The sequence below is a fragment of the Schistocerca serialis genome, chromosome 9 (assembly GCF_023864345.2).
Source record: "Schistocerca serialis cubense isolate TAMUIC-IGC-003099 chromosome 9, iqSchSeri2.2, whole genome shotgun sequence".
NCBI classification, from domain to species: Eukaryota; Metazoa; Arthropoda; class Insecta; order Orthoptera; family Acrididae; genus Schistocerca; species Schistocerca serialis.
In genome coordinates, this window is record NC_064646.1 from 269,302,695 (window position 1) to 269,316,407 (window position 13,713).

A 13,713-nucleotide genomic window follows, 5' to 3' on the forward strand; every position below is an offset into this window, starting at 1 on the left:
AGGAAGCTGAGACAGACATTCCCACCGCCGCAGCGAGCCTGTTTATTGCAATTAAAAACAGGCAGACACTTAAGACAGACCCCTGCGGTACCCCGTTCTCCTAAACTCGGGGGGAACTATGGGAGGCCGTGACTTGCCCGCGGAAGGTACGATGCGACAGAAAATTTTGTATGAAAATCGGCAGTGGACCCCAAAGACCCCAACCATGAAGCGTAGAGAGGATGTGATGGTGCCATGTCGTATCGTACGCCTTCCGCATGTCAAAAAAGACAGCATCGAGGTGCTGATGGCAGGCAAAGGCCATACGGATGGCTCACTCCAGGCTCACCAGATTGTTAGCAGCAGAGCGGATTTTACGGAACCCACCCTGAGACGGAGCCAGAAGGTCCCGAGACTCGAGTACCCAACTCAACCGCCGTCTCACCATGTGTTCGAGCACCTTGCAAAGAACGTTGGTGAGGCTAATGGGGCGGTAGCTGTCCACATTTAATGCATTCTTGCCAGGTTCAAAAACGTGGATAACAATGCTTTCCTGCCATTGCGACGGAAACTCACCCTCGACCCAGATACGGTTGTAAAGGTTGAGAAGGTGTCGCTGGCAGTCCACTGAGAGGTGTTTCAGCATCTGACAGTGGATGCGATCTGGCCCGGGAGCCGTATCAGGGCAAGCGGCTAGGGAACTGTGGAATTCCCACTCACTGAATGGAACATTGTGGGATTCAGGATGGCGGGTGTGAAATGAAAGGCTCTGACGTTCCAACCGCTCTTTAATGGAGCGGAAGGCCAGTGGGTAATTCACAGAAGCGGAACTGAGAGGAAAATGGTCCGCTAAGCGGTTTGCAATTATGTCGGAGTCAGTATAAACTGCTCCATTCAGTGAGAGGGCAGGGACACTGACAGCGGCCCAATAGCCATAGAGGCGCCTAATCTTGGCCCAAACCCGCGATGGAGAGATATGGAGGCCAATAGTGGAGACATACCGTTCCCAGCACTCCTGCTTGTGCTGGCAAATGATGCGGCGGGCCCGCGCACGTAGCTGTTTAAAGGCAATGAGGTTTTCTAATGAGGGATACCGCTTGTGACGCTGGAGCGCCCGCCTGCGATCTTTAATCGCCTCAGAGACTGCAGGCGACCACCAAGGCACAGTCCTCCGCCGAGGGGAACCAGAAGAACGGGGAATGGCAGATTCTGCAGCAGTAACGATGCTGGTGGTGACCGAGTGAACCACCGCATCAATGGCGGCAGTGACATAGCTGTGTGGGCCAACTAAATAAGTTCCTCAATGATAATTACAAAGTGACCCTTCCCCTCATACACAGTCACCACAGCACCCCTTTCAGTCAAATTCATATCCAATGTTCTTTCACAATTTTTTGCATGTCTTCTCCCAAAATGTTCCCCTATTCTCCATCCGCAATGCCATGCAAAAGTGCACGGCAGCCTTCACAGTTTTGTAGGATGCAAAGACAGAATATACCACAAGACAGGTTTATCCAACAAAGACTTTTCCAAAATGTATGTACATGTGGCTTGTGTGGATATATACCATTTTTCTTGTGCATTTAACTTCTTGAGATATCCATTTTCTCTAGTGTCAAAATGGCAAGTAATACTTATCACAGAATGGGTGCAAACAATGAAGCAGCACTAACGCAAAATTAATTGCTTAATGGTCTGAAGAGGTTTGTGAGCTCATGACAAATTAGATGCACTTAAGCATCTCCTTTCAGAAAGAAAGCAGTAAATCTTAAACATGTATGAGCATTTGCACAAGCAAATGTAATTTCTGTTTTGTTAGTTTTGTGTTACTAGTTTAACAATATTATTGTATTTAAAAGAATTCATTAACTTGCTTTTTGTGCTGGGGTTTGAACTGAAGAAAGTGCTTTTTCAACAGCTGGTTCTAATGTGAGCCATGTAGAGAAAGCACGTTTCATAAACCAATGGCCACGAGGTTTCAAATTTTATTGTATTTTTTTTTTTATCATATATGTGATCTAAGGCTTTCCAGGCAAATGTGCTGCATCCAAGGTTCTCGGGTGTCCAGCCAGATCCGATCATCGAAGCTCCACGATATTTTGGCAAATAACCGTTCCGCCATAATCAGGTGGTGCTTATGGAATGATCTGTCTGCACTGTGTCCGTGGTATTTATGTCTGCAGGATCCCGAGTCGTACCCCGGCGTGGACGGCCGGCAGGGCGCCACATGGTGGGAGGGGTGGGGGTAGCTGCAGCCACACCAGGTGGTAGGTGCAGTTCATCTCCATCTGCCGTGGTGGAAGGATCACGCATCTGCTCGCACCGTTGCTCTTTTATGGTGTTTAATAATGGTTTCCAGGCCTTGCTAAGTTGAAACCCGGTGTCCCTGTTGATGAGGTTATCTGTCACACGAATTTCTTGCATCGGTCCTCGACCATGCAAACTGTTTGGCAGATGTAGGATTTGCCACAGCCACACGGGATTTTGTATACGCCCGCTTTCTTAAGGCCTACGTCATCTTTTGCCATTCCTAGTAGGTCACGAGTCCTTGCCCGTGGTTGGAAGGCTGTGTCAATCTTGTGTCGCCTTAACAGTCTCCCTATTTTTGACGACACGTTGCCCGAAAATGGCAGAAAGGCCAGAGCTTGCTTCTCTTCTTCGGGTTGTTCTTCATCTTGGTTCTTGCTGCACTTTTGTTGTCGGAAGGCCCTTTGGATTTGGCGGTTGCCATACCCATTCTTGCAGAACATGATCTCCAGGTGTTTGAGTTCTGTTGGCAAGTTCTGTTCATCAGAGATCGAGTGTGCTCTATGGACCAAGGTGTTGAGCATCCCATTAAGCTGCGCCGGATGGTGGCAGCTGGAGGCATGTAGGTACAGGTCAGTGTGTGTAGGCTTGCGGTACACACTGTGACCCAGTGAGCCATCAGACCGACGTTCCACTAGGACATCAAGAAAGGGTAGTTTTCCATCTTTCTCAGTCTCCATGGTGAACCAAATGTTACTGTGGACTGAATTTAGATGTTGTGGAAAAATCTGTAGCTGTTCCTGTCCATGTGGCCAGATGACGAATGTGTCGTCCATTAAGCGAAAGAAGCATACAGGTTTCAGTTCGGCGGCTTCCAGTGCTACATCTTCGAAACACTCTATGAACAGGTTGGCCACGACTGGGGAGAGCGGGCTCCCCATGGCTACTCCGTCGGTCTGCTCGTAGTATTGACCATTGAAGACAAAGTACGTAGATGTTAACACGTGCCTGAACAGTTGTGTCAGTTCAGGCCTGAATTTCTCACTGATTAAGTGGAGAGAATTTTCCAGTGGGACACGTGTGAATAATGAGACGACATTGAAGCTGACCATGATGTCGGATTCTTGTACTGCCATCTCCTTCAGGCGGCCAATGAAGTCCGTCGACTTCCGGATATGGTGCGCACATTTCCCCACGTAAGGTCTTAGCATGCCAGCTAAGTGCTGCGCCTAAAGATACGTCGGTGCCCCTATGTTGCTGACTATGGGTCGCATCCTTTCTTTGTGCGTTTTTGGTAGACCATATATCCTCAGAGCTACCGCAGACTGTTGGCGAAGTCTTTTGATGTCCTTGTCCTCGGGTGCGCCATTTTATCATCTTCCCAACAAGATGTCTGACCAGTAAAAGATAGGAAGAAAGGAAAAAAAATATAAACAAGACCATGTCTAGTATATTACATGGGTGAATATCAACTGTTTTCTTTCCAACAGGAACAGAGAATCATTTCTAAGATGAATCACAGTTTTGTTAACAATGGATCCATTACACCTTATCCTCAACAGCTTTGAATGCAAAAGCTGGGCATTGTCTAAAGACCCATTTAACTAGGAGTGGCTTTACTAATGAAGCAAGTCTGTAGGTGAGTCAACCATTAGTTTAGAACCAGATGGGTATTTAACTGCAGTTTTGAAGCTTATTCCTTGAAGCCGCATTCACAGTTTCACCAAAACAAACAGAAATATGCTGCTCTAGTATCATCCACCCACTGCTTCTTTAAATATGGAGCTAAAGCATCACGTACTTAGTATTTTGCCTTTGGCCTTGAAAGAGTAAACTCTGAAGGAAACTTCCAAGAAAACAAAACCTCAAAGGTGTCTTTCTTTGACATCTTACAAGCTGGCTGAACAGCAAAGATGACACCAATCATTTTCAAATGCCAGATTGATTATGTCTTTTAAGCAGATTATCAAGCATAATAAAACTGAATTGATGATGTAACTCTAAGAGATGAAATTATGTCATCACTGCTACATCCAGGATGATCTGAAGACAAATTTAGTTTTGAAGAACTCAATTTCAGTTTACATAGTTCTCTGTGCTTCAAAGTAGAAGTACTGAAACCCGAAGAAGTAGAAAATTTCTAACTTATCTTGAGATTAGTTAAGCGTCTACACTTTTTCCAATAACTTCACGTCACTTAGATGACATTCCCAGTAGGGAGATCGAGAATCAATCTCTGGTACGTGAGGATGAAAAAGTTATCCCAATCACATTTTCTAATTTTTCATTTCCCCTGCCACATAAAAGATTACTTTACCAGTCACAATCATTTTTTTCACATCATGTAGATTGTTTAAGGAAAACTTTACAAAGAGTGAAAAATATGCACTAAAATCAACCAATCTAAAAATACTGAATATGATTGACTACTTTCCATCCTTCTTTACTTCGTCCTGTGTAACAGTGAAGCTAATTTCACTAGGTATCAGTATTTTATGTCCAGAACTGTCATCAATGGGCTTATGAAAATCCCACTACAGTCAAGAACATGGTTACCAGGAAAGGTTTAAGTTGAATGTCTGGGCATAATTGACAGTAAGAACTCTATTGAGCCTCTCATTCCACCTCACCAATTAAATGCTCAATTATTTATAATTTTTGCAAGCATATTTGTCCATACTGTTCCAAGACTAATCTCCATGTATACCAAAAGATGACATTCGAACACAATGGTATTTGCTGCATTTCACTCTAGGAGCTACGTAAGATTTAAGTGTTTGGGTGCAGGTGGGGTTGGCATGGTGGTTCACCAACAGTGGCATTTCATATTGCCCAGTTTAACATCAAATGAACTATTTGGGGAGGTTTTATAAAAGATTGCATCTACCAATACCAATGACTGCCTTTTAAGAACTGGTCACAAGAATTTTTGAGGGTGTGACAATATCAGTCATTCCTTAATCCATGTCAACTTTAAAGGGATGATGGAAGCAAGAAGTTTGAGCATTTGCTGTAATACACGTGAGCTGAGAAAAAAAGTGATTAGATTTTGATTATTTTCTTTTTCAACATTGTCCTAGTTCACAATTACTGATCTGCTGTACTATTAAGAATAAAATTTCATTCATGTTCTATGCACATTATCAAAACTTGGAACTTGTTACCTCTTGAGTTCATTATTAATGGCTTTGCATCTTACAATACATTTGACATGATGTGACTTACCATACGAAAGCGCTGGCAGGTCGATAGAAACACAAACAGACACAGACATACATACACACAAAATTCAAGCTTTCGCAACAAACTGTTGCCTCATCAGGAAAGAGGGAAGGAGAGGGAAAGAGGGAAAGAGGGGGAAAGACGAAAGGAAGTGGGTTTTAAGGGAGAGGGTAAGGAGTCATTCCAATGCCGGGAGCGGAAAGACTTACCTTAGGGGGAAGAAAGGACGGGTATATATATATAAAAAAACAAACATGATGTGACTTACCGAACGAAAGCGCTGACAGGTCGATAGACACACAAACATACACACAAAATTCTAGCTTTCGCAACCAACGGTTGCTTCGTCAGGAAAGAGGGAAGGAGAGGGAAAGACGAAAGGATTTGGGTTTTAAGGAGTCATTCCAATCCCGGGAGCGGAAAGATTTACCTTAGGGGGAAAAAAGGACGGGTATACACTCGCACACACACACATATCCATCCACACATATACAGACACAAGCAGACATATTTAAAGACAAAGAGTTTGGGCAGAGATGTCAGTCGTGGCGGAAGTGCAGAGGCAAAGATGATGTTGAATGACAGGTGAGGTATGAGTGGCGGCAACAAGCCTGACCCCCAAAAGCCTCACACTTAAAGTTCCCATCTCTGGCTGCAACCCTTCTTTCCATCAGTCCCTATACCAGTTCCAAACTGAACAATCCATTGCCCTCACCCACCTAATCCTTCACCTACACATCAACTCAGCCAATGAACACACCCGTCAACTCCTATCCTTAATAAAAGTCCTTAATCTTTCCTCTCCCACATCCACACCGGCTGTTCAGAGCATCCTCCTACAGGCCAACCGTAAATTAGAACAGCATGCCACCCTCCACCTCAAAAAACTATCCAATCTCCTGGTTTCCCACCTCCGGAAAGGCAACTCACTCACCCTTCACAACCTTTCCAGCAAACCACAACCTCCTCTCATTGCACACAAACCCAGTCTCTCCCATCCACTCAATCTCCCACTTCCAGCTCCACTCCCTCCAAAACCTCAAAATTCCAATCAACACAATCTGGAACCACAACACCCTAATTCAGTAGTTAACCTTTCCTCCAAACCTCTCTCCCAATCCGAAACCTCTGTCCTATCCAAAGGCCTCACCTTCAGCCCCACTCCCAGATTCAACCAAACAGCCCTCGTCAAAGATTTACTGTCCTACACTCGTACTCTCTGCTGGAAATATCACTTTGCCACGAAGAAAAATGATCCTAATCCTACTCCTAATGCTCCAACTCCCCAAGACACCATCCAAATTGAACCCTGCCTGGAACAGTTCCGTCCTCCGTCGCAGCGGGACCCACCTCCTCTTCCTCAAAATCACCCTCTCCAAACCTTCCAGGAATTTCTGACTTCCAGCCTTGCATCTCAATCCTTCTTAAAAAACCTTAATCCTACTCCCAACATCACCACTGCTGAAGCCCAGGATATCCGTGATCTGAAGGCCGACCGATCCATCGTCATTCTTCCGGCGGACAAGGGTTCCACCACGACCGTGGTACATGATCGTCGGGAGTATGTGGCTGAGGGACTGCGTCAGCTTTCAGACAACACCACATACAAAGTTTGCCAATGTAACCCCATTCCCGATGTCCAGCCGGAGCTTCAAGGAATCCTCAGAACCTTAGGCCCCCTGCAAAACCTTTCACCTGACTCCATCAACCTCCTGACCCCACCGACACCCCGCACCCCTACCTTCTACCTTCTTCCTAAAATCCACAAACCCAATCATCCCGGACGCCCCATTGTAGCTGGTTACCAAGCCCCCACAGAACGTATCTCTGCCTACGTAGATCAACACCTTCAACCCATTACATGCAGTCTCCCATCCTTCGTCAAAGACACCAACCACTTTCTCGAACGCCTGGAATCCTTACCCAATCTGTTACCCCCGGAAACCATCCTTGTAACCATTGATGCCACTTCCTTATACACAAATATTCCGCACGTCCAGGGCCTCGCTGCGATGGAGCATTTCCTTTCATGCCGATCACCTGCCACCCTACCTAAAACCTCTTTCCTCATCACCTTAGCCAGCTTCATCCTCACCCACAACTTCTTCACTTTTGAAGGGCAGACAAACCAACAATTAAAGGGAACAGCCATGGGTACCAGGATGGCCCCCTCGTACGCCAACCTATTCATGGGTCGCTTAGAGGAAGCCTTCTTGGTTACCCAGGCCTGCCTACCCAAAGTTTGGTACAGATTTATTGATGACATCTTCATGATCTGGACTCACAGTGAAGAACAACTCCAGAATTTCCTCTCCAACCTCAACTCCTTTGGTTCCATCAGATTCACCTGGTCCTACTCCAAATCCCATGCCACTTTCCTTGACGTTGACCTCCACCTGTCCAATGGCCAGCTTCACACGTCCGTCCACATCAAACCCACCAACAAGCAACAGTACCTCCATTATGACAGCTGCCACCCATTCCACATCAAACGGTCCCTTCCCTACAGCCTAGGTCTTCGTGGCAAACGAATCTGCTCCAGTCCGGAATCCCTGAACCATCACACCAACAACCTGAAAACAGCTTTCGCATCCCGCAACTACCCTCCCGACCTGGTACAGAAGCAAATAACCAGAGCCACTTCCTCATCCCCTCAAACCCAGAATCCCCCACAGAAGAACCACAAAAGTGCCCCACTTGTGACAGGATACTTTCTGGGACTGGACCAGACTCTGAATGTGGCTCTCCAGCAGGGATACGACTTCCTCAAATATACCCATCCTTTTTTCCCCCTAAGGTGAGTCTTTCCGCTCCCGGGATTGGAATGACTCCTTACCCTCTCCCTTAAAACCCAAATCCTTTCGTCTTTCCCTCTCCTTCCCTCTTTCCTGACGAAGCAACCGTTGGTTGCGAAAGCTAGAATTTTGTGTGTATGTTTGTGTGTCTATCGACCTGCCAGCGCTTTCGTTCGGTAAGTCACATCATCTTTGTTTTTAGATATATTTTTCCCAAGTGGAATGTTTCCCTCTATATATATATATATATATATATATATAGAGAGAGAGAGAGAGAGAGAGAGAGAGAGAGAGAGAGAGGGGGAAACATTCCACTTGGGAAAAATATATCTAAAAAAAAAAAAGATGATGTGACTTACCGAACGAAAGCGCTGGCAGGTCGATAGACACACAAACATATATAAACAAAGATGATGTGACTTACCAAATGAAAGTGCTGGCAGGTCGACAGACACACAAACAAACACAAACATACACACAAAATTTTGTGTGTATGTTTGTGTGTCTGTCGACCTGCCAGCACTTTCATTTGGTAAGTCACATCATCTTTGTTTTAGATATATATTTCCTATGTGGAATGTTTCCCTCTATTTTTTTTTTATATATATATATATATATATATATATATATATATATATATATATATATATGTGTGTGTGTGTGTGTGTGTGTGTGTGTGTGTGTGTGTGTGTGTGTGTGTGTGTGTGTCTAAAATACCCAGCCAGCCAAGGAAGGGACCTTCAAGTTTGCCAATGTTTGACTGTTCAACTGAAACTATTATTTGCACCTAATTACATTAGCAGCTGTGCTCTTTAGCAGAACAGGTATTACTTGAGGTATAAATAATTTAAAAGGTAGAGGTAACAGGTGGCGTGCGAGAGCCTGACGAAGGGCTTGGGGATGGATGGTCAATAGCTGGGAGGGACAGGCAGCAAGTGCACGTGATAGATATGTGGCCGCATGCAGGTGGGTTCGTGCAGCACATGGTGATATGGAGGAGCGAATTGAGAGTGAAAGATAAGACATTGGGACAGAGATTGACAAGTTGTTTGTGAGGGCAGGATCAGTGAAATTAAGGCCATGGTGCAGGAATGGAAGCAAGTGTGGGCCAAGAGCTAGTGGAAACTGAAGCTTCTCCATCTACTTAAGATGTAACAAGAGGAAGGGTGGTGGGGAAGAGGAGTAGGGTGACTGTATTTTAACACAGAGAATCTTTTTACAAGTAGAAATTTGTCAGAAAGTCATGTAGGGAAAAAAATAAAAATAAATCACACTGATAGATAGCATATAACAGGCCAGTACCACTAACACAATACTGAATGAAACTTGAATGAAACTTCCTGGCAGATTAAAACTGTGTGCCGAACTGAGATTCGAACTCGGGACCTTTGCCTTTCGCGGGCAAGTGCTCTAGGTCCCGAGTTGGAGTCACAGTCCGGCACACAGGTTTAATCTGCCATGAAGTTTCATATGAGCGCACACTCTGCTGCAGAGTGAAAATCTCATTCTGGAGATAATACTGAATGATGTAAAGTCCAGGATGTAATAATAACAATATTATGAAAAGGATCTATTGCTACTCAACACTTATCCTTCGTTCCCCTGACTCAACCTTTGCAGTTCTTGTCCTCCAAATATCTATAGCCTTCCCTTCTCTCATTCCAGCACTACACAGCCTTCTATTCCACAAACACACCTGCATCTTTTCCCCTTCTCTCCTCTCCCACTCCCTTTTCTGCTCCCTTTTCTGCCGACACAGCCTCCTGATTCTGGCCCTAGCACCCCTATCCTGTCCGCACCACATTCCTGCACACTCATAGGCAACATGACGTCTTTCCCCACCTCTATCCTACTCTCTCAGCCCCTGTGTGTGTGTGTGTGTGTGTGTGTGTGTGTGTCAAAAACCCATTCCATAGTTTCATCAGCAAGGATTTACTAAATTAACTACAAATACAAAAACTGCATGGCTAGATTGTAAAACACAGCATACATGTAATGCAAGGAGAAGCGGGAGTGGGGGATATAAATACATTTTCTGCTGTATGTCTGACAATTTCACATGGACTTACAATAATTACAAAATATATTATATTTCTCAAAATTTGCAATTTTTCTTAAGGCAATAAATATTGTCATGCATTTAAGGCATCATGTTACATGACAAAGCTGAAACTACTGTCCTGATGGGGTCACTTGATTCTAGCTACTAGTGATGTCAACAGCCTGTAGTTGGGACACTGCAACAGTACATTTTGCCAAGTTTTAGCAGTGCCATCTGATGAAATGACCACAAGGATAAGAAACATTTAGTGTCTGACAAATGTAGCGATGCTGTAGTAAAAATTAAAGCTGTACGTTACAATGCCACACTTTCAACCTGAGCATATGGCAAGTGTACATATGTACTCTTAAGGCACTACAAGCAAGAAAACAACAAAAGAAAATTTGTGTTTTTTTGGGTTAATATGTGCTGTGCAGTAATTTAAGTACATTTCCACTTTATTGTCAAGCACTTTAGTTTATACACTTTTATGTTATCTGCATCTACATCTACATTTATACTCCGCAAGCCACCCAACGGTGTGTGGCGGAGGGCACTTTACGTGCCACTGTCATTACCTCCCTTTCCTGTTCCAGTCGCGTATGGTTCGCGGGAAGAACGACTGTCTGAAAGCCTCCGTGCGCGCCCTAATGTCTCTAATTTTACATTCGTGATCTCCTCGGAAGGTATAAGTAGGGGGAAGCAATATATTCGATACCTCATCCAGAAACGCACCCTCTTGAAACCTGGCGAGCAAGCTACACCGCGATGCAGAGCGCCTCTCTTGCAGAGTCTGCCACTTGAGTTTATTAAACATCTCCGTAACGCTATCACGGTTACCAAATAACCCTGTGACGAAACGCGCCGCTCTTCTTTGGATCTTCTCTATCTCCTCCGTCAAACCGATCTGGTACGGATCCCACACTGATGAGCAATACTCAAGTATAGGTCGAACGAGTGTTTTGTAAGCCACCTCCTTTGTTGATGGACTACATTTTCTAAGCACTCTCCCAATGAATCTCAACCTGGCACCCGCCTTACCAACAATTAATTTTATATGATCATTCCACTTCAAATCGTTCCGCACGCATACTCCAAGATATTTTACAGAAGTAACTGCTACCAGTGTTTGTTCTGCTATCATATAATCATACAATAAAGGATCCTTCTTTCTATGTATTCGCAATACATTACATTTGTCTATGTTAAGGGTCAGTTGCCACTCCCTGCACCAAGTGCCTATCCGCTGCAGATCTTCCTGCATTTCGCTACAATTTTCTAATGCTGCAACTTCTCTGTATACTACAGCATCATCCGCGAAAAGCCGCATGGGACTTCCGACAGTATCTACTAGGTCATTTATATATATTGTGAAAAGCAATGGTCCCATAACACTCCCCTGTGGCACGCCAGAGGTTACTTTAACGTCTGTAGACGTCTCTCCATTGATAACAACATGCTGTGTTCTGTTTGCTAAAAACTCTTCAATCCAGCCACACAGCTGGTCTGATATTCTGTAGGCTCTTACTTTGTTTATCAGGCGACAGTGCGGAACTGTATCGAACGCCTTCCGGAAGTCAAGAAAAATAGCATCTACCTGGGAGCCTGTATCTAATATTTTCTGGGTCTCATGAACAAATAAAGCGAGTTGGGTCTCACACGATCGCTGCTTCCGGAATCCATGTTGATTCCTACATAGTAGATTCTGGGTTTCCAAAAACGACATGATACTTGAGCAAAAAACATGTTCTAAAATTCTACAACAGATCGACGTCAGAGATATATGTCTATAGTTTTGCGCATCTGCTCGACGACCCTTCTTGAAGACTGGGACTATCTGTGCTCTTTTCCAATCATTTGGAACCCTCCGTTCCTCTAGAGACTTGCGATACACGGCTGTTAGAAGGGGGGGCAAGTTCTTTCGCGTACTCTGTGTAGAATCGAATTGGTATCCCGTCAGGTCCAGTGGACTTTCCTCTGTTGAGTGATTCCAGTTGCTTTTCTATTCCTTGGACACTTATTTCGATGTCAGCCATTTTTTCGTTTGTGCGAGGATTTAGAGAAGGAACTGCCTTGCAGTCTTCCTCTGTGAAAAAGCTTTGGAAAAAGGTGTTTAGTATTTCAGCTTTACGCGTGTCATCCTCTGTTTCAATGCCATCATCATCCCGGAGAGTCTGGATATGCTGTTTCGAGCCACTTACTGATTTAACGTAAGATCAGAACTTCCTAGGATTTTCTGTCAAGTCGGTACATAGAATTTTACTTTCGAATTCACTGAACGCTTCACGCATAGCCCTCCTTACGCTAACTTTGACATCGTTTAGCTTCTGTTTGTCTGAGAGGTTTTGGCTGCGTTTAAACTTGGAGTGGAGCTCTCTTTGCTTTCGCAGTAGTTTCCTAACTTTGTTGTTGTACCACGGTGGGTTTTTCCCGTCATCACAGTTTTACTTGGCACGTACCTGTCTAAAACGCATTTTACGATTGCCTTGAACTTTTTCCATAAACACTCAACATTGTCAGTGTCGGAACAGAAATTTTCGTTTTGATCTGTTAGGTAGTCTGAAATCTGCCTTCTATTACTCTTGCTAAACAGATAAACCTTCCTCCCTTTTTTTATATTCCTATTAACTTCCATATTCAGGGATGCTGCAACGGCCTTATGATCACTGATTTCCTGTTCTGTACATACAGAGTCGAAAAGTTCGGGTCTGTTTGTTATCAGTAGGTCCAAGATGTTATCTCCACGAGTCGGTTGTCTGTTTAATTGTGCGAGGTAATTTTCGGATAGTGCACTCAGTATAATGTCACTTGATGCTCTGTCCCTACCACCTGTCCTAAACATCTGAGTGTCCCAGTCTATATCTGGTAAATTGAAATCTCCACCTAAGACTATAACATGCTGAGAAAATGTATGTGAAATGTATTCCAAATTTTCTCTCAGTTGTTCTGCCACTAATGCTGCTGAGTCGGGAGGTCGGTAAAAGGAGCCAATTATTAACCTAGTTCGGATGTTGAGTGTAACCTCCACCCATAATAATTCACAGGAACTATCCACTTCTAGTTCACTACAGGATAAACTACTACTAACAGCGACGAACACTCCACCACCGGTTGCATGCAATCTATCCTTTCTAAACACCGTCTGTACCTTTGTAAAAATTTCGGCAGAATTTATCTCTGGCTTAAGCCAGCTTTCTGTACCTATAACGATTTCAGCTTCGGTGCTTTCTATCAGCGCTTGAAGTTCTGGTACTTTACCAACGCAGCTTCGACAGTTGACAATTACAATACCGATTGCTGCTTGGTCCCCGCATGTTCTGACTTTGCCCAGCACCCGTTGAGGCTGTTGCCCTTTCTGTACTTGCCCAAGGCCATCTAACCTAAAAAACCGCCCAGCCCACGCCACACAACTCCTGCTACCCGTGTAGC